This window comes from Leucopleurus acutus, assembly GCF_964270905.1.
Source record: "Leucopleurus acutus genome assembly, chromosome: 1".
In the NCBI taxonomy this organism is placed as follows: domain Eukaryota; kingdom Metazoa; phylum Chordata; class Mammalia; order Artiodactyla; family Delphinidae; genus Leucopleurus; species Leucopleurus acutus.
The window spans coordinates 85,168,982-85,191,695 of record NC_139142.1 but is presented as its reverse complement, the minus strand read 5'-3'; the positions used below and the strand labels follow the sequence as shown (position 1 = coordinate 85,191,695).

The 22,714-nt window shown below is 40.6% G+C and overlaps 1 protein-coding gene across 1 annotated transcript in view; it reads right to left on the bottom strand.

Annotated features, from left to right (window-relative positions):
• The window catches only part of SNAP23 (synaptosome associated protein 23), a 35,509-nt gene extending 22,536 nt beyond the window's left edge, over positions 1–12,973 (bottom strand). The window contains exon 1 of the mRNA XM_082835602.1: positions 12,894–12,973. The gene's annotated coding sequence lies outside the window, so the exon portion shown is untranslated. The remainder of the gene's footprint in view (positions 1–12,893) is intronic.
• Between the last annotated feature and the right edge of the window lie 9,741 nt (positions 12,974–22,714).

Genomic DNA, 22,714 nt, shown 5'->3' with positions numbered 1-22,714 from the left:
GCTCTTGAATTCTTTCCTACGCCAAGCCAAGAACCCACACTCAGCGGCCCTCCCAGCGACTCACCTGAGACCTGGGACATGACCATCCTCTCGAGTACCAATTTCTTTCCTGCAACACCTTGCCTTCTACCTTTTCCAAGTTGCAAGTCTAACTCCATGCTTAAAGCACATTTTAGAGCAGTGATTCCCAGCCTTGGTTACACGTTATAATCACCTGATGAGCCTTTATAAATTTAGAGGCCAAGGCTGCAGACCACACTAATTAAATAAGAATCTCTGCGGGTGGGAGCCAGGCATCAGTCAGTTTTAAAACTCTCCAGGTTTCCAATGTGTGGCCAAGGTTGAAAATCACTGTTTCAGATAAAAGTTTTCATTTTTTAATATACAAACAAGTACTAATGGATGATATTCTCCCTGTTACAATTCTGGTACCTAATGTAGGAAAAACATAGATAGGGGTTAACGACAAAGGACAAGAACAACTTAGGCTTCAAAAAGTTAAACACAGAACTACCATGGGATCTAGCAATTTCATTCCTACATATATTAGAAATGAAAACATATGTCCACACAAAAACTTGTACACCAATGTTAAAGCAGCATTATTCGTAATAGTCAAAAAGTAGGAAAAATCCGAGAGGGGGATGAAGATGGCAGAGTAGCATGACGTGGAGCTCACCCTCCCCAACAAACACATCAAAAACACATCTACAAGTGGAACAATTCTCAGGGAAAACTGCTGGAAACTGACAGAACAACTCCTATACAACCAAAGCTACAAGAGAGATCTCCACTTAATGGAGTAGGATAGAAAAAAAGCATCAGGTCAGGATCTGAAACCTTGGGAGGGATCTGGAAGGAAGAGAAGGTCTGAACGGGCAGACTCTCACCCTGGGGAACAAGCAGGTCAAGCAACAATCTGGGCATCCCAGTCCTGGGGGTCTGTGCAAAGGAGAAAAGCCCTGTTGGCTGCTGGGAGAACCACTATGACAGTATGAAGGGCTGGAGAAGAATAGATTCTACTTGGGAGGAGTGCACATTTGCTGGCCTGCCAACAATCAGGGAGAAGAGAGCCTTGCACTGGTAGTTGCCCCATCCCTGCAGATCCTGAGTTCAAAGGTGGTAATAAAAATGCTAATTGAATTAAGAAAGATTATCAATAGAAATGCAGGTCACTGTTACAAAGATCTAGAAACTATAAAAATGAACTAGTCAAAAACAGATAATTCAATTGCTGAGATAAAAAGCAATCTGGGACTTCCCTGGTGGCACAGTGGTTAAGAATCCGCCTGCCAATGCAGGGGACACGGGTTCGATCCCTGGTCTGGGAAGATCCCACATACCACAGAGCAACTGGGCCTGTGCGCCACGGCTGCTGAGACCCGCGCACCTAGAGCCTGTGCTCTGCAACAAGAGAAGCCACCACAATGAGAAGCCCGTGCACCACAACAAAGACCCAATGCAGCCCCAAATAAATAAGTAAATAAAATTAAAAAAAACATTCTAAAAAAAAAAAGCAATCTGGAAGCAATGAACAGCTGACTAAATGACACAAAAATAAGTGATCTGGAAGACAGAATAATGGAAATAACCCAGTCAGAACAAACAGAACATACAACTCAATAACAACAACAAAAAACAACCCAATTAGAAAATGGGCAGGGACTTCCCTCGTGGCGCAGTGGTTAAGACTCTGCACTCCCGCTGCGTGCCACAACTACTGAAGCCCGCACGCCTAGAGTCCATGCTCCGCAACAAGAGAAGCCACCGCAATGAGAAGCCCCCGCACCACAACAAAGAATACTCTCCACTCACCGCTACTAGAGAAAGCCGATGCACAGCAACGAAGACCCAATGCAGCCAAAAATAAATAAATAAAATAAATTAATTTTTTAAAAAATTAAAAAAAAAAAAGACTCCACGCTCCCAACGCAGGGGGCCCAGGGTTCGATCTCTGGTCAGGGAACTAGATATCACATGCATGATGCAACTAAGAGTCCGCATGCCACAACTAAGGAGCCCGCCTGCTGCAACTAAGACCCAGTGCAACCAAAAAAAAAAAGGGCAGAAGGGACTTCCCTGGTGGCCCAGGGGTTAAGAATCTGCCTTCCAGTGCAGGGGATGTGGGTTTGATCCCTGGTTGGGGTACTAAGATCTCACATGCTGTGGGGCAACTAAGCCTGCACATTCTAGAGCCTGTGTGCCACAACCAGACAGCCCGCATGCTGCAACTACTGAGCCTGTGCACCACAACTAGAAAGAACCCCACATGCCTCAACGAAAGATCCCACACGGTGCAAGGAAGATCCTATGTGATGCAACTAAGACCTGATGTAGCCAAACAAATAAATATTTTTTAAAAAATGGGCAGAATATCTAAATAGACATTTCTCCAAAGAAGACATACAGATGGCCAACAGGCAGATGAAAAGATGCTCAACATCACTGACTATTAGAGAAATGCAAATTAAAACTACAATGAGGTATCACTTCACACTGGTCAGAATGGCCATCATCAAAAAGTCTATAAATGGGCTTCCCTGGTGGCGCAGTGGTTGAGAGTCCGCCTGCCGATGCAGGGGACATGGGTTCGTGCCCTGGTCTGGGAGGATCCCACGTGCCATGGAGTGGATGGGCCCGTGAGCCATGGCCGCTGAGCCTGCGCATCCAGAGCCTGTGCTCCGCAACGGGAGAGGCCACAACAGTGAGAGGCCCGCGTACCGAAAAAAAAAAAAGTCTATAAATAATAAATGCTGGAGAGGGTGTGGGGAAAAGGGAACCCTCCTACACTGTTGGTGGGAATGTAAATTGGTGCAACCATCGTGGAAAACAGTATGGAGGTTCCTTAAAAAACTAAAAATAGCGCTACCATACGATCCAGCAATCCCACTCTTGGGTATGTATCTGGAAAATAACGAAAACTCTAATTCAAAAAGATACATGCACCCCAATATTCACTGCAGCACTATTTACAATAGCCAAGACGTGGAAGCAACCTAAATGCCCACTGACAGAGGAATGGATAAAGAAGATGTGGTATATATATATAATAGAATATTACCCAGCTATAAAAAAGAATGAAACATTGCCATCTGTAGCAACATGGATAAACCTAGAGAATATTATGCTTAGTGAAATCAGTCAGACAAATACTATATGATATCACTTATATGTAGAATCTAAAAACTAATACAAATGAATCTATATATAAAATAAAGATCGACTCACAGACATAGAAAACAAACGTATGCTTACCAAAGGGGAGGTGGGAAGGAACAAATTAGGAGTATGGGATTAACGGATACAAACTACTATACATAAAATAGATAAGCAATGTGGATTTACTGTATAGCACAGGGAATTATACTCAATATCTTGTAATAACCTATAATGGAATATAATCTAAAAAAAATAAATAATTGAACCGCTATGCTTGTACACTATGCTTGTATAGTTGTAAATCAACTATACTTCAATTTAAAAAAAAGTAGGGAAAAACTCAAATGTCCAGGACTTCCCTGGTGGCACAGTGGATAAGAATCCACCTGCCAATGCAGGGGACATGGGTTCGATCCCTGGTCCAGGAAGATCCCACATGCTGTGGAGCAACTAAGCCCACACACCACTACAGAGCCTGCGCTCTAGAGCCTGTGAGCCGCAACTACTGAGCCTGCGTGCCACGTGCCACAACTACTGAGCCCACGTGCCACAACTACTGAAGCCTACATGCCTAGAGCCCATGCTCCAGATCAAGAGAAGCCACCGCAAGGAGAAGCCCGCGCACCCCAACGAAGAGTAGCCCCTACTCACCACAACTGGAGAAAGCCCGCACACAGCAACAAAGACCCAACGCAGCCAAAGATTTAAAAAACCAAAAAAACAAAAAACTTGGGACTTCCCTGGTGGTGCAGAAGTTAGGAATCCGCCTGCCAATGCAGGGGACACAGGTTCAATCCCTGGTCTGAGAAGATCCCACATGCTGCGGAGCAACTAAGCCCGTGCGCCACAACTACTGAACCTGCGCTCTAGAGCCCAAGAGCCACAACTACTGAGCCCACGTGCCACAACTACTGAAGCCTGCACGCCTAGAGCCCATGCTCCGCAACAAGAGAAGCCACCACAAGGAGAAGCCTGCGTACCACAACGAAGAGCAGCTCCCGCTTGCTGCAACTAGAGAAAGCCCATGCACAGCAACAAAGACCCAACGCAGCCACAAATAAATAAATAAATTTATTAAAAAACAAACAAAAAACTCAAACGTTCATACAATGGAGTATCATTCAGCCATAGAAAGGAAGTTTACATGCTACAACATGTATGAGCCTTGGAAGCATTATTCTTAGTGAACAAAGCCAGATACAAAAGGCCCCATATTGTATGATGCTATTTATATGAAATGTCCAGGATAGATAAATCCATAAAGGCAGAAAGTAGATTAGTGGTTGCCACAGTTAGGGGGACATAGGACTGACTACCAATAGGTATGGGGTTGTTTTGGGGTGATGGAAATGTTCTGGAATCAGTGGTGATGGCTGCACAGCCTTATGAATATGATAAAAGCCACTAAACGGCATACTTTAAAATGGGGAATTTTAAGTTATGTGAATAGTATCTCAATAATATCTCTCAGTTTTTCAATAAAAAACAAAAAAAGACTTAAGGTTGGAGAAAGAATAGTCAAGCAAAAGAAAAAAAAGTTTGAGTAAGAATTAAAAGGAAGATAGGAAGGAAAACATTAATTTTGTAGCTTTTCCTATGCTAAACAAACTATTTTCTGCCACAGTGTAAAATCTAAGTTAAGAGATTTAGTTAAAATAAATGATAGTAGTTATAGAGTAGGCACCACTGAAATAAAAAACATATTTTACATTAAATGAATCACACTTCTTCTCCAGGAAGAGAAATGGTTGTCGGAAAATAGGGTAGAACAACCACATTAAGAAATACACCTGATGCCCTTCTTCATTAACTTCTTCATTCCAACTTCTTGGAATTCTGTAAACATGACTTTCTGTATTTTTAAAAGGGAAAAAATTCCAAGTTTTCTTTCTTGTAATGAGAGAAAATTATTTTTTTTAAACTGGTACTCCTGGCTATTATTAATAAGTATGCAAGACAAAGTGAAACCTAACTAAGGCAACAAATTCATTATTTATATGTTAGTATATCTGAAAACACTGACCTTTGGAAAAGACTTAAAATGGTCATTATATAAGGTTAAACACTGTAATTCTCATCAATAAATCTTAAGGCTATGCTAAAAACTATGTACAGTTTAAAAACTAAAGGCCCAAAATGTGAAGGTCCACCCTATCTTAAATTACATGGAATAAAAATGTTTAAAAAATTTTACAGGGCTTCCCTGGTGGCGCAGTGGTTGAGAGTCCGCCTGCCGATGCAGGGGACGCGGGTTTGTGCCCCGGTCCGGGAAGATCCCACATGCCGCGGAGCGGCTGGGCCCGTGAGCCATGGACGCTGAGCCTGCGTGTCCGGAGCCTGTGCTCCGCAACGGGAGAGGCCACAGCAGTGAGAGGCCTGCATACCGCAAAAAAAAAAAAAATTTTACAGGTGATTTTTAAAAATAAATTTATTTATTTTATTTATTTATTTTTTACTGTGTTGGGTCTTTGTTGCTGTGCGCGGGCTTTCTCTAGTTGCGGCGAGCGGGGGCTACTCTTCATTGCAGTGCGTGGGCTTCTCATTGCAGTGGCTTCTCTTGTTGCAGAGCACAGGCTCTAGGAACACGGGCTTCAGTGGTTGTGGCTCACGGGCTCTAGAGCGCGGGCTCAGTAGTTGTGGCGCACAGGCTTAGTTGCTCCGCAGCATGTGGGATCTTCCCCAACCAGGGCTCGAACCCATAGTTCCTTGCATTAGCAGGCAGATTCTTACCCACTGCGCCACCAGGGAAGCCCTTTACAGGTGATTTTTATTTGCCTTATACAATAATGTATTTTCTAAATTTTCTGTAAAAATCACTTTAACATTAGAAAAGTTACAAACATACACTGGTTTTGTAGACAAATTTCAGAACACTCTAGAACTTTGTTAACAGCAAAAGTCTATGCTATAACTACAAACCTTTGACTGATAATGAAAAACTCTAAAAGATAAAAAATGTTGCAAGCTCCAATGACAAAAGAAAAATTGATATAATAGTATTTTTCAAGCCCAGGTTATCTATGGGCATTTCAATTCTTACTCCTATACAATTAAAGTTTACTTGACCACTATTTAAGAAAATAAAATGCTGATTTAAAAAAATCAAAACTCTCGGGCTTCCCTGGTGGCGCAGTGGTTGAGAGTCCGCCTGCCGATGCAGGGGACACGGGTTCGTGCCCTGGTCCGGGAAGATCCCACATGCCGCGGAGCGGCTGGGCCCGTGAGCCATGGCTGCTGAGCCTGCGCGGCCGGAGCCTGTGCTCCGCAACGGGAGAGGCCACAGCAGTGAGAGGCCCGCGTACCGCAAAAATAAATAAATAAAAATTAATAAAAAAATCAAAACTCTCAAAAGATAATGCAATACATACAAGAAAAATTTAAATATCCCTATTCTTCGGCCTTTCCCACTTTTATCAATTTAGAAGAAAATCACAGATACAGGCAAAAATACATTAGTCCCAGTATTATTTATAGTGTTAAAATCATTGAAGTGGTCTAAATAACCAGTGATAGAGATTTGACTGAAAAATTATGGTATAACTACATGATGGAATGTTATTCAGCCATTAAAAGTTATTTTTGAAGATGTGATATTCTTCCATATTTAATTTTGATCAAATACATAAACATGGTTTGAGACGTCGAACAGTTCTACACCAATAAATAGCAGTTCCCCTGACCTTCCTCTTCCCCCAAACCAACTCCTGCTCCCAGGACCCCAGAGGCAAAATTTTCAACAGTATTAGTTATTTTAGTGTTTAACTCCCAACTTCTAAATCATGCTTATGGTGTTGTTTCTTGATATTTGTCAATTTTGGGTATCATCCACTGACTTTCTACAATGAAGATATTTAGCTCTTACACCTTCCCATCCCCTCCTAGTTTTGATGCTTATCCTCACATTATAGACTGGCTGGCTTATTAAATTCTTGGCTGGAAATCATAAGTTCTAAAGAAGTGAAGAAGTATATTTATTTACATTTGTCTATCCCACTCAAATGTAGATGACCATAAAATCCTTCCAAGAATACTTCTATTAAACCCAAGGAACCCAGGGTTCCATGGAACACCATTTGGAAAACACCAGCCTACAGAAATTTCTGCTTAATTAACCAATTATGTGTGAACAAAGTTTCTGTTTAATTCTCATCTCAGAGAATTATCTCTAAAGAGAAACCTCAGAGATCATCTAGTCCAACTTTTTTATGCTAAGAGAATAAAATGCAACTCTTAGGCTTTCTTTACACAGTCGTTACTGGAGAAGTGGCAGGGGTGAGGTATACTTCTTGGAACAGACTTGATGATAGCTGAGAAAGAGAAAGCAGAGGAGTGTGGTCATAAGAGGGCAAGCGAGACAGAGGTCCAGCTGAAGAGGAAAACTATAGGCCAGGGCCGTCAGAAGAGAATTGGTAAAAACTACCATGTAGCTATGGTGACCACCCCAAGGGAGCTGAAAACTTTCTTTTGCTGACGGAGAGCAAGGAGGAGTCAGCAGCCTACCTAGTCTGAAGGTGTGGAAGAAAGGAACCCTGGTCCTAGAATTCATCTCTCTCAATACATTCCACAAACATTTTTCAAGCATCTACTATCAAGTAAGGGAACATATTTTGATGCCAAGAAAATTACCTTTGTTTCTTTTGCAATGTTTATTTTATACTACCTGCCTCCAAATATATACAGTTTTCCTTTTCACTTAAGTTTTCTAATTGTTTTATGCACATAAATTCTGTCTCTCTACGAGACTATCGTCTTCCTAGCCTGAGGCTAAGACCATCTGAAATACTGTCAAGGCCTAGTTGGGTTGAATATGATTTCAGTTATAATTCTCCTGTGACTAAACTTTCTACATCCAGATAAGGTGAGATAATTTAATAAATTGTGTTGAATGAGCATAATGTAGTGGTTCATAACACAGACTCTGAGGTCAGATAGACCCTGAGTTCATCCTAGCTCTGGTACCTGGGCAATTTACTTAACATATTCAAGTCTCAGTTTCCTCATTCGTTAGGATTACACTTCTACCTCTCAGGGTTGTTTCAGAAATAAAATTAGTTAAGGTATATAAAGTGCTTAGCACAGTGCCTAGCACAGAGCAAAGACTCATGAAATGACAATTACTAATGAACTGCTCATTTTCACTCATGTTATTTGTTATGTTCTCTGTGGCATCTGACTCCTGGTATCAAAATGTTTGAGAAGCTACTCAGAAAGTTTCCAGGTAAACTTAGAATCAGAGCCAAAATACTTGGATGGTTGGGATGAATATTTTATTCAGGCTATTGGAAGCCTTGCCAATCATCCCTACCTCACACGTGGTATCTCATGTTGTGAGTTATTAGGTGCCATTCCAGGCGCCTAATAAAGTACTAGTATATGCACAATACACCTAAGCAGCTCTTTTTTGAAGACTCTTAAACATGAGTAATGGAGAATAAATGGAAAGAATAGAAAAAAGGATTACAGAGAACGAAGTAGAAATTCAGATATGAACCATCACTTACTGCATAAAAGAATTTAGTTTCTCTTTAGAAATATATTTCATTCTCAGATTCCACTTTTAATATGGAACATTAAAAGTGTTCACACACAAAGAAGAAAGGAAGGAAGAAAAAATGTTCACACTTACACTCACAAAGTACAGGTACATGGTATTTCAAAATACCCTAAACATTCTAGGTTAGGCCAAAAAGAATACACGCTCTGATCAGGAAATTTAATTCTTCCTGAAAGCATTTAGATGAGATGAGAGTCTTATTTATGTTAGGGTTCATTTCTTCCTTCTACTTCCCTCTATAGGAACAACTTTAGCAATTCTTATACCAAAGCCCCAAAGCTATGCAAATGTAAGAAGTACACCTCTGAATCATACCTATTAAATACCTTGGTTTCAAAGACCGCTGAAGCACGTGAATCAAGACAGAAATCATACTACTGAGGGAAAAAGTACCACTAAAGATCACTAACCAAAAAGATCAAAATTACACTTCAGGTTTACAGAAGCACCTATTATAACTTAATTGCTTGATGTCCAAAACCTAGTTTTCAAGTACTGCTCAGCCTTGGAACTTCTGCAATTCTACTCTAAGTGATCAGGATATAATCCTGGGGAGGAAGATCTAGGTGTGATTATAATGAATTATATTGACCACGACTAAAGGAAAGGCCGTGAGAACAGAAAAGGGATGATCTATATGAAAGATAAGAAGGAGGCTCAAGAATGCAGCAGTCGTTCCCCAGGGAAGACAGAGATGCAGTCTGGCAGACATAAGTATGGAATCTGCCGGGGAAATACCAAGTGTGAGGTGGGGAGGACTGGCATGGCTTTACCTTCCCTGAGAGAAATATTCATCTAAACCATCCAAGTATTTTGGCCCTAATTCCAAGTTTACTTAGATGCTTTCTGGTAAGTTTCTCAAATATTCTGATGGGAGGAGTCAGGTGCCACAGGCAAACATAAGCATTCAGATCCCTGGAAAGGAATATCCCCCACAGCAGATGGAATGGCATTCTTGTTTATACAAAAAGCAGTACGGTGTAGTGGTTAAGTGGCCAGTATTCGGAGGCATAATGGTTTCAAATCATGACTATTGCTTACTTAACTTCTCTGTTCTTCAGTTTTCTCATTAAATGAGAATATAATGCTTACTTCAAGTGTTGTTATAAGGATTGAATTAATTTATACAAAGCATTTAGAACCCTGCTAGAATGTAATGCTAACTAAAACTATTATAATTTTTCATAATAATTATTAAACACCTCTCAGGATTGTGATTTGGGAATCAAAGCACAATCAACTCTAAGAAAATTGTGATTTTGGACTATTAAAGAAGTGCCACAGGGAATTCCCTGGTGGTCCAGTGGTTAGGATTCGGTGCTTTCACTGCTGGGGCCTGGGTTCAATCCCTGGTCAGGGAACTAAGACCCCATGAGCTACACCACACCACCAAAAGGAAAAAAAAAAAGAAGTGCCACAACGTAGTCATGCAGGAATATAACGTGTGTATGTATGTGCCTGTGTACAGAGGGGGCAGGATGGCTTTAAAAGGCAGGTAGGAGAGAGGTTATGACGGGCTTATATCCTATACCAAGAAGTTTGGATTTTATTTTATAAGTATCAAGAGGCAGTCTAAAGGTAATCTCAATTGTCAAACCTTGTTAAAATAAATGTTAAGATTTTAAGATGAGGGAATTCCAGAAAAACATAGTGAACAGTGATTTAAATATTTTAGTAGCAATTCGACCTAAACTGAAATCAAAACCAAAATGTCAGTGACTTAAAGGACTGCAAATGGAATCCCATCTCCACCCCCCAATATTACAAAAAGAACAGTAGATGCTGTTTCCTGGCTCCACAATCCACTTCCTCCAATTGTTAGAGGCACTGGATCCATCTGTTCCAAGCCTCTATCCGCCCAAGACAAAGAAAAAACCAGTCCTTGTCATCTACTTCTCTGTCAATCTACAGACCTGGAAACAAAATATGGCACTGGAATAAAAAGTCCAGCACTCTTAGATGCAAGCAACATCATATATTATAAATGTTAACATATACATAATGCAGAGTACAAACACAGTTAAAAAACAGATTTCCAGAATATTTAAGACAGAGGAACACACAGGAGGAAAACAAAGCACCTTAATTCAGAGGAAACAAAACAAAAGGCAGCTGATTTCACACAAAAATGTCAAAGAGCACACATCCTCTTTTTCACTTTTGCTATTCTAATCTACTTTCATCTGGTGAAACCAGATAAGTAAGTTTGTTAGAACTGTGTCACAATAATGAAGGCCATCATCACAAGGCTCACAGAAAGAACAAAAAAAGAAAGAAAAAAAAAAAAAGAAAGAAAGGCTCACAGAATTTTGGAGTCCACGGCCTTAGAGTTTAGGTAGTCCAGTCTTCACTTTCTCTTAAAAATGAGTAGATTAGGCCCAAAACAGTATTTTCCAAAGTGCAGAGCAAGAACAAGAAATTATTTTAGTTGTTATACAAGCAATACTTATGCACTTAATACTTATGTATTTATTATAATATATACTAGAAAAAGTTATAAAATATAGCAAAACCGTGATTTCACAGATTATCACTTTGGAAGAGGGTAATGTTTAAAAGAAAGTCTATTAAAATTTGATGCAAAATAGTAACACAAATGATCTTCTAAAATGCGTAATTTATGATGGTGGTATGGTTCATGCCAAGTGAAGTACCATAGCTGTCCCATGAGCAACAGGACCTGTTTGTTTGCTCTCCTCTTGGTTCAAGGTTGTGTCCTGAATGATTAGAAGAGATGTGATCTTTAGTTCAGTGAGCTTGTTACTAAAGTTGATTTAGAGTAAAACAAACAAACAAACAAAGAAACAAACAAAAAAAGATGCATACAGAAATTCTACTGTTTGTAGGAAAGAGTATAATATTGTTAAGAAAATAATGGCACAGTAAGTCATTCTTATTCTGGAACTACGATAACAGCAATTTTCTAGTGCATACTCACATACCACAAGCACCTAAAAAAAGAACTCTAGCAACACTGATAAATATTTAAGTTGTAGGTTGTTATATGATCATTTTATTTACTTTAACATGACCTGTTGAAGGAGCAGGGTAATGTAAGAAGAGGTTTTTCTAATATCAATATTTGTTAAAATTTATATGAATGTGTTTCTTCTCATTACCTCTTGCCAAAGGAATGAATGACCAGTGATCACTGGATGCCTTTGGCATCAACTTTACTGGTGGCAGAAATATTAATATTTTTAAATTTTACTATGAAATATTTTAAGATTAGATGTCAAAGTATTCTTGCTAATGATGTCTCATGAATTTCAAGTGTGGTATTTTCCAGGCAAGACAAGAAAGTGGGAGAACCATTTCTATCTGGTCATAAGCTGCAGTATTTCACCCAGACATCTGAAAACCAGTCTTAAGGGCACCAGGGCAGACGGAGTAATATCACTCTCAATTCTCGAAATATCTGCTACTAAGAAGCTACATTATTTTCACAAGGCAAAGGGAACACTGTCAGAAGCTGCCAGTGTCCATAACTCTCCTTTCCCAATAGCCCCCACCCCTCCCCGAAGTAGATGACAAGTAGCAAAAGGCAAAATATTACCCCTTTCTCATCTTCTTTTCCTAACTTTGACGACTTTCGGTTTCCTCTCCCACCTGCCTTTCCTAGTATTGTGGTGACTAACAATGAAAAAAAGGTCCCAGGTAAAAGAGTACTTTCCAGGACTTTCCCCCCGCCCCCCTTACTCCGTGGAATTCGATCTTTTACCCACCCTTTCCTTCGTGTGTCTTCAGTAAAGCCGCGAGGTAAGAATGGACTTTCCTGGAGAGCATGGACTCCCCAATGCCATGAACCTCAGAAACCTTCAAACAACTAGTTCAGAGTTATCCGATCACTGTGGCCACCATACAGTCTATTAATCCCGATCGCAGCAACACTGCGAGGGTGGGAGATGAGGGAGTGGGAGTTTACCTCTGCTAGGTTTCAAGGAAGGGTCCAGAGAACCACCATCTCTCCACCCTTCCTCCTCTAGCCCCTAGATAGTCTCCAGGCACCTCACGTCCTCGATCCGGGCCGGACCTGCCCAGTCGGGGCCAGAGCGCCCGCTCCTCCTCTTAAGCCCGACGCCACCAACTTCTCAACCGTCACGATATACTCTTTCTCCTTGGGATTATGATCACAATCTTCACTCGGCCAGCTCGTTCAGCCCCACTCCTGGAGACTCACCAAGCAGTTCCGGCCACTCCTCTCCGGCCGCGACAGCTCGGACACCCGCAGGCCGGACTCCAGGCTGCACCCCAGCTGCGGCCTTTTTTGCGCCTGCGCTCGCCGGACCTGCGCGCCTGCGCATTTCCCCAGCGCGGCGGGCGCGGACACACCCCTGAAGCTGGAGCCAATCACCGTGCGGAGGCTTTAAATCTCCTTGCCACGCAGGCGGAGAGCCTGGGGACTCGCCCGATAACCGGATAATTCGAGTCCCGCGCGAAGTTGGGAAGTGTTCACACAGCAAACATTTACTGAGGGCAAACAGGGTGCCAGGAACTGTGCGGGATGAATGCTGCGGAAAAGAAGGCGAATAAAATGCCTTCCCTGCCCTCTGTCTAGATTTGGGAGAAAGATAGGTAAACAAATTATGGTGGACTGAATATAATGCTTGACATATAGAAAATCCGAGGCGCTGCTGGCGCACAATGAACTAAGCGCTTTATTCTTAGGGGTATCTGGAAGGGTTCCCGGAGGAAGTGACTTTTGAATCGTGAAGGATAAGCAGGAGTTCCCCCGGAAGTCCGGGAGGGAGATAGAGATTTCCAGACTGTGGGCACTGGAGAGTCCAAGAACATAGCGCATTCTGGAAATTTCCTTGTAGGTCATCCTACTTAGAGGCTTAAACTTCATCGTATATCTTCCGGTGAAGGGGGGAATGAGTTTTTAAAAGTTGGCAATGGCCAGATCTTGGAAGATCTTGCATTTTTGGACTAGTGAACCTGCACTTTACCATGATCACCGAAAATATTGAAGGGTTTTAAGCAGGTCCGGAAACGGTTCCAGGCACCTCTAAGAATAAAGCATCGTGCTGGAAATAAAAAGAGTTTCAAAGGAGTTGTCTGTTCCTAAGGAGTCAAGGAAGATGAACCCTGAGAAATATCTTTTCAATTTAGTAACAATGGTGATCTTAGTGAAAGCTATGTGGTGAAATGATGAGGTTGAAAGATAGATTGTACTAGTTTGAAGAGAGAGGAGATGCAGAAACGGGGACAAATTGTACGGGTTTTGGAGAGTTTGGTCTTGAAGGGAGGCTGAAAAGAGGATGACAAGGGGTCAAAGTTTTTGCTTCTGTTTTTTTGTTGTTTTTAGAATTAAGACAGGAGAAACTTAAGCATGATAGGGAAGATACTGAGAAAAGACTGTTTTAAAGAGAAGGGTTGGTAGGTAAAGAGCTTGAGTGGGTAAGAGTAGAGACAATCTAAAGCACTGTTGGAAGGAAAGTTCTTGGAAACAAGATAGAGAAGATATCTCCTCAATTTTAATGAGAGGAAGTATTTGTAAGTTTGTATGTTTAGTAACAGGAAGTTAAAGAATTTCTCATCTGATGGTTTCTGTTTTCTCTGTGAAGTAAGAGACAAGACTGATAAAGAGTTAGGAGTTTTAAGAAAAGTGGAGAAGATTTGGAATATTGTTGTAGAAAGTTATGGAGCAAGTTGACCAGAGAAAAGTAGTAGGACAGGTAAGTGGTGTTGAGGGCCTGTATAAGATTGGAAAAAATGAACTCACCAGTTTCTGCCCTCCTGCATGGCTTTCTTAAGCAGTAATCACTTCTTGAGGGTAGAAGTGGAGAAAATGAGTTCATTTAGGGTTGGGATGGTGGCTGGTATAATGCTGTGGTTCTCAACCAAGGATATTTTTGCTCCCCAGAGGACATCTGGCGAAGTCTGGAGATATTTTTTTTTCCCTTTGGGAGATATTTTTGACTGTCAGGACAACAGGTGTGTATGTGTGGGAGGTGGGAGTCATAAGGGGGGTACTATAGGCATGTAGTGTCCAAGGATGCTGCTGCATATCCTGCAATGCACAGGACAGCACAAGTGTTATTTCCAAAATGTGAATAGTGCCAAGGTTGAAAAACGCTGATCTACGATTACCTTGATGCTCACCAACAGCTGACCTTGGTCTTCTACAAGCTTTCTCTTGGACTGTGGCCCTGAGATTACAGGGTAAAGCAATTCTTACACTGCATGCCTTTAACCCTAACCCTAACCCTAACCCTTGGTGTTTCAAAGACTTGTGATGTCACAAATACGGAATTGGAATAAGTTCCTCAATCCTCTAGAAGCAAATCTGGATTTACACATAGATGGAGGGAGCTGCTTACTTTGATTTGAGGTATTGAAGGTCTTGTTAAACATAGATATTATTAGAAGTTTTCAATGATATAGGAAATTCACATCATTATCAACTTTAATGTAATTTGGTTTATCTGACTAGTTTTAGTCACTAAAAGAAGATCCTGAGGGAATGGTTATGGGCTAACTTTAATGATGAATATAAATACATTAGGTACTAATAAGAAATATAATCATTGGTGTTGATGGATTTAGGCACCATTCATGGAAAGGCATTTGACCTATGTTTTGTCATTCACTCCCAGCAACACCCTGAGAGATAAGATTCACTCCCAGCAACACCCTAATTTTAACTCTGAGGGAAGTGAGGTTCAAGAAAACTTGTAATTTTCCCAATATCACAAATTACTAGTATCTAGGTCAAGATTTGACCTGAGGTCTGTCTGTTCTAAAGCTCTTGCACCTTCCATTAAGTTTCAATAAGTTTTACAAGGAAGGCGTGGTTGGAAATTTAGCCACAACAGTTGCCACTACCTAAAGGGAATGGTCGGGACTTAAGAGAGTAGGAGCAACAGGGAGGCCCAGAAAGAGCAAAATGAAAAAGAAACGAGGGAGGCTGGTCACAGCACCGTCCGGTGCAGCGGATGAACTCTTCCGGGCTTTGGTCTTCCTCCATTCTTTTGCAGTAAAGCCTCTTTCCTCTGTGTCCGTTGCTCACTCTCGTGTGTTCAAATAAAGCTAGGTTATTGAGAAAGGCTGAGCGCAGAGGAAAAAAAAAAGAGAGCGCGACGGCGGTGCTGTGCGCCTGCGCTCTGGCGGCGGCGGCGGCGGTGCCAGGCGGGGAGCGGGTCTGGAGCGGGCCCTCGGACCCGAAGCTGAGGGGGGCGGCTGGGGCGTCAGTGGGCTCCGTCGCTGGGGCCTCGGAGGCCTGATGGAGTAAGAGGGTTCGGCTGTAAGTGTGAGTATCCAAGGGCCGGGTTGTGCTGAGGCATATCGGAGCCCGAGGGTCCCGGTGGTCTGCCACTTTAGGGAGGATGTTGGGCTTCAGGACGCGGCAGGTCTCTGCTCCTGCGGGCTGCGGCGCCGGCGCGGCGGGTCGTCCCCTCTCCCAGAATCGGCGCGGGTTTACGGGCAGGCGGTGCTTCTGGCTTCGGGGTACAGGTTCTCGCGGGGGCGTTCCGGCTCTGCTCCCAGCTCCAGAGGGAAACGTGGCTCCAGAGGCTTGACCTTTCGGAGAGGTCGCTGACCTCCTTCGCCCCCCGCCGGGGCCGCAGGGAGCCCATAGACCCAGGTGCCCTTTATGGCCTACACGTCTCAGGCCACGGACACCTTTCCACCTCTTGTGACCGACAGCCTTCGTTCTTTTTCCTCCTTACGTCTTCTGTTCCTGTGTGAGTCGTCTTAATAATAGCTGCTAATTATGGAGCGCTTACTATGGGTCAATTTAATATTTAGTCCGAATCTCAGTGTATACTTATGGAGAGGAAATGTTTTGCACCCCACTTCCCCTTCAACCTGCTCAATTTAATCATCTTTGAGAGTTAGATTAAGCCATCTTGTTGGGAAGTTTGAGATTTCCATGGCTTTTAGCAATTTGGGACACCCATCCTAGTTAAGGAAAGTTCTCTTACCTAGCAAATGAGTCTTTTTCCACCATAATGGTTTATATCAAAGTTACTCAAGCCAAAATAACTTTTGAGCACTTACTAAGAGCCAATACTCTTCTAAGCCCCATGGAAAATCTTAAAATTTGTTTTAAGCCCTGTTCTCAAGTGAGTGAAACAATGGAAGATAATATTTAGATTCAGCTAGGATTTATCTAACACCTACTACACATGTGCCAGATACACTCAGGTCTGTCACAAAAAATTAATGAGATATTATAATGAAAGGTGGTTTTTTTGGAGCACATTTCAGGTGAGGTCGCTGAGAGTTTGATGGTAATTTGCTCAAGATAACCTAGCTAGGGTAAGTGATGAAGTGGTGAAATTCACAAACGATGACAAATCTCATTCTTTTCCTCTTACATCAAGTTAGATATTGTAAGCACTTCTGTTGAGAAGCAACTATATTACAGTTATAGTTTCTAGAGTTAACTGTTGAGTCTAGAAAACGATAGGAGCCTTAATTAAAGACACTAGATCAGGTTAGTTCACAACCAATTGCTTTGATTAAAAGGAAGATATTTAAAAAGGAAACACTGAGCGGTGATTATTGTACGTATATACATGCATAGAATATCTCTGGAAGAATACATAAGAAACTGGTAACAGTGATAAGTTGGAGGTGGCTGGGAGTCACCAGCCAGTGGGAGAGGAATAATTTTCTCTATAAGCCTTTTTTTTCTTTAATGAAAACTTCTAAACATCCAGAAAAGTAGGAAAAATACTACTTTGAATCCCCTGTAAATCGATCACTCAGATTTTAAAATCTGTTAATATTCTGCTGTATTTGTTTTTATTCCTGACATTTTACCCCTAAATACTTTAATGTGTGTTTCTAATAAAAGAACATTTTTTTGCCTAACCTTATATAATAATCACACTGAACAACAATAATTTCTCTATATTATCTAATACCCAATTCTTATTAAAATTTCCCCAAATTATTCCTTTTTTTTCTTTTTACCATTTTAGATCCATCTTCCAATCAAAGTTTGTGCATTGAGTTTGACTGTTATGTCTCTTGAAGTCTTTTTAAGTCTGGAAGTTACCTTTTTTTCTTATCCTTTTCTTTTTTCATCATGACTCATAGAATGTTGTACAATTATCTGGATTTATCTCATTGATTCCTAGTGTTATCATTTAACATGTTACTACAGACTTGAAGGTAGAGGTAATACTTGATTAGTTCAGGTAAACACTCTGGTGACTGTATCAAAGATCAGGCTGTGTAGTCTAGTTTTCCCCAGGATAGTGGTGCTAAGATTGATTAGTGGGTTCAGGTGGTAAGTCTGAGTCTTTCCTTGTAAAGTTGCATTTCACCCCTTGAAACCAGCTGTAAGCCCTTTTGTACCTTTATAATTTTGAAACTTGTGTTAACTATTCAAAATACAAATAATTATCTTTAAAAAGACAAAACTCACTGCAAGAAATTCTCTTTTTTTTCCCTCTAATCTGAAACCCTGATAACTGGGTGGCATTGTTCTCATAGAAGAGGAATTGAAGTTTGGAGAGACCAAAATTTACTCAAGGTGGTAGACACATTAGTTATTTTTGCTTAATTCCAAGGTCACGCTTTTTCCACCATATTTTGTAAACTGTAAACTAGTATGTAAATATAAAATTGTTATTACTCCTGGTAGTTATGCTATTTGTCCCTTTGTATCTTTTTAGATGGGTAATCAATATCTAATGAGATTAGACTTTTTGGAGTATCAGTAAACTGGAATTGACCTTTGTGGTGTGATAGCCTCTAATGAACCACTCTGAAGGTTCAAAATATGTGAAAGTCAAACTTATTATTATTATTTTTTTTTGCGGTACGCGGGCCTCTCACTGTTGCGGCCTCTCCCGCTGCGGAGCACAGGCTCCGGATGCGCAGGCTCAGTGGCCGTGGTTCATGGGCCCAGCCGCTCCGCGGCATGTGGGATCCTCCCAGACCGGGGCACAAACCCACGTCCCTCGCATCGGCAGGTGGACTCCCAACCACTGCGCCACCAGGGAAGGCCAGAAAGTCAAACTTCTTGATGATTTCTGGAGTTCCAAAAAAGTTCCTTACCTGGAACCATTATATAGTCTTGGTTCTTGGGCCTAAAGTCTTCTTTGTTTAAAAACATATTATGAGTTAAAAAAATTTTTTTTTAAATTTTAAAAACAATTATACAGTTGACCCTTGGACAGCATGGGTTTGATCTGCATGGGTCCACTTATATGGTGATTTAAAAAAAAATTAAATACTACAGTATTGCATCATCTGTGGTTGGTTGAATTTGTATATAGCGAGGGCTGACTACAAATTATACATGGATTTTTGACTGTGAGAAGGGTCAAAGCTCCTAACCCCCATGTTGTTCAAGGGTCAACTGTATATGTGTATTTTGCTTAAATTTTTGGAGAGTACAAAAGGATTTATAGTGAAAAGTAAATCCCTGACCCCCATGTCCTCAGTTCTTTTTCCCAGAGGCAATGACTGTTACTAGTTTCTTGAGTATCCCACTGGAGATATTCTATACATGGGTATATGTCATCAGGGTAAATTCTGACATTCATATGTAGAAGTATTTTAGTAGTATAACCTAAAATAATACTACTGTTGAAGGTTATACTGCAGTTTTTATTATGTTTCTGTTACAGACATCTTTGCTGATTTCATTCATTCAACAGATATTGCATACCTATTCTATACCAGATGGTGTGCCACGTAATGGGAATAAAATGGTGAACAAGACAGGCATTCCGGCTTGCTGTCATGGAGCTTACACTCTGTTGGGAGAGGCAGTTATTAAGCAAATAATTATACTAATAACTAAATATAGCAAAGATTTAGTACCTGCTTTGTGCAAAACACTATAGACTTTCTAATTTATTCCTCATAACAGCCCTCTAACATTGGTACTGGTATTTTTTTTATTTTATAAGTGGAAACTGAAGTATAGAAAAATTAACTTACTTGCTCAGGATCACACAGCTAGTAAGTGATAGAGCCAGGTTTCAAACCCAAGCAGTCTGGCTATATAGATCTTGCTTTCTTCCTTTACCCTAATGCAGTGGTTTTCAGTGATGGTTTGGGGATCATCCCTCAGGGAGGTTTGGAAATTTGCAGGGTGTTTTTGGTTTCAAAATAATTGGGAGGGTGACACTGAGTTTAGTGGATGGAGATCAGGGGTGTTAGACATCCTGCAGTGTAAGGGACATCCATGTATAGTAAAAAGTTATTCCACATCTTGTGTCACTTTAAAATGTCCCAGAGGGTTTTTCACGTAGGTGAAAAATGTGTTTATGATTATCTGAGCTTAGAATCAAATTCATTTTACATATAAACACACAGTATTATTATTTTTTTGCGTAGAGCATAGTTATCATGTAAATCAAGAGACTGGTTTCTTTGTTTCAGAAAGTTTATCAAGAGTTGGTCACTATTTTGGAAGGTCATATCACAGACAGCAATGTTATTCATGGTATTTTTATCAACAATAAAATACCTATACTGTCTATATTTGTAATTGTCACATTTGTAGTCTTATTTAATATCATGCCAAAGCATTTATATGTTGAAATACATATTTTATGATAAATTTTCTTTTTTATTATAGCTAGCACATTATTTTAAAATTTACATGGGTAAGTTACAGTAGCTCTGAATTTCATTTCAGGAAGGATAAGGAGGTGTTATAAAATATTTACAATAAAAAGAAGGTATAAAAAATCTTTAAAGAAAAAAATTATATGGTGACAATTGGGAAAGGTGACTGAGGAGCACACTGGGGATTCTTATAATAATCCCTCATATTTATGTATGAATGAAAGTTCCCATAATGTTTTAGAAAAAAGAGTATTGGGTCTGATATGGTTGAGAACTGCTGCTCTACTGTCTGCCTCAGAAATAGTCACAGTTGTGATAAGTGGTATAAAGAAGGTACTGGATTTTAGGGGAGTAGCATATAGTGAGGAAATACCTAGTCTGGGAGATCAGGGAGTGCTTCCTCAGGCAACTGACATTTGGACTGAGATTTGAAGGATGAGTAGTTAACTAGATGGAAAGGAGTAAGAGCATTCTAAAGAGAGGGACCAGCATAAGAAAAAGCCCTGTGGGAGGAGCATGTTAGGTGGGAAAAACTGAAAATACCATTTTGTCTGGTGCACAGAGATCAAGGGGGAAAGTAGCTAAAACATGTGTAGTACACATAAGCAAGGATCATATCAGTGGGCCTTGTAAGACTTGTTATATATTTTGGTATATGTCTTAAATAATTGGATGTCATTGAAGGGCCTTTAAAAATGAGGGACTGGGCTTCCCTGGTGGCGCAGTGGTTGAGAGTCCGCCTGCCAATGCAGGGGACACGGGTTCGTGCCCCGGTCCGGGAAGATCCCACATGCCGCAGAGTGGCTGGGCCCATGAGCCATGGCCGCTGAGCGTGAGCGTCCGGAGTCTGTGCTCCGCAACGGGAGAGGCCCGCGTACCACAAAAAAAAAAAAAAAAAAAATGAGGGACTGAGGCATGAAAACATAAGTGTGTGTGAGAAAGGCATTTTCTTTGTACGGTTGAGGGACTCATAAATTTCATGTTTAGATGGAGGTGAAATTAAAGTAGACTGGAATGCTGAGCCACCTCATGAAAGACAACTGCCATTCAAGAGTCACTCAAACCCCAGCAGACTTCATCACTAAGCCTAGGGCCTCTTACTCCATCACAGGATTGAGGAGTATGTCTTCTTTGATCAGCCCCACCTGCTTGACCATTGCCTGGAGTTATTCAAACACAGTGAGGGCTCTTAAAAGTGCAAACATGGGAATCCAGTTCTGGTCATGACTAAGCTTCTCCTGCAGATAACAACTGTTAAATCTGGACAGAAATACATAAAGCAACTAAAATCACTGTAGAGTTACCAAAAGCAAACAGATTCTGGAAGGTAATTGACACTTGGGGAACAGAACTACGTGATTTCTCATTTTCATGGCCTCAGTTTGTGCCAAGTAGGATGGTTAAAATTCTGATAGTAAACTGCTAGTCTTTGTGATCTAAAGAACCAAAAATAAGGCTCAAGACAGTCACAGGTGTTGGAAAGTAAGAGGAGAATCCTGGAAAATAGAAACATCAAATTCTGTGAATAAACTCTTCCCAAATCTTGGCACACTGTTGAGAACTATGTGTGCGTGGAGCAGACTCCAGGAAGCCCAGCTCAAGATAAAAGAACTGAATCAAGATCTCATCTACCTGAGGAACAGAGTTTTCAGTTTGAGTCAACCAATTTAGATACTTACTAGAACAAAAATAAATAAAAATAAAAATCAACACTCTTCAAAGGAATATAAAGGAATCCAGAGTCTCCACAAATAACAGTTATGTTTGTTATTTAATTTAACAATTAAATATTTACAATAGTCAGGATATATTCCAAAATTACTCATGTACAGAGAATCAGGAAAATGTAACCTATTCTCAAGTTAAAAGACAATCTACAGAGACGGACCGTAAAGTACCCAAATGTTGGGATTAGCAGGAAAAGATTTAAAACTTTTATAACTATTTATTAGTGAAGGAAAGGAAAATGATGCAAAGGAATTGTGCTCATAAAGAATGAGTATGAGATTAAGAAAAGACCAAATAGAGATTCTAGGACTGAAAAATATAATTTTGGAAATAAATTAAACTAGGTGGGCTAAGCAGCAGAATGGAGATGACTGAGGAAAGAATCCATGAAATTGAAGGTCAATAGAAATTCAATGCGAGGAACAGAAAAAGAGTAGGAGGAAAAAAGGGCCTGAGAACAATATCAAAAAACCCATCACACATAATTGGAATCCCAGAATAGGAGGAGAAAAAGTGGGGAAGAAAAAAAAAATACTTGAAAATATAATGGTTGAAAATTTCCCAAATTTAGTGAAAGGCATATATTGACATATTCAATAAGTTCAGCAAAACCAAGAAAAGTAAAGACAAGAAAACCTCTAGTTTATAAATGAAGAAAACCGTGACTGGATTTTTCATAGTCAGACTGCTAAAAGCCAAAAATAAAAGGAAAAATCTAGAAAGTGGCCAAAAAAA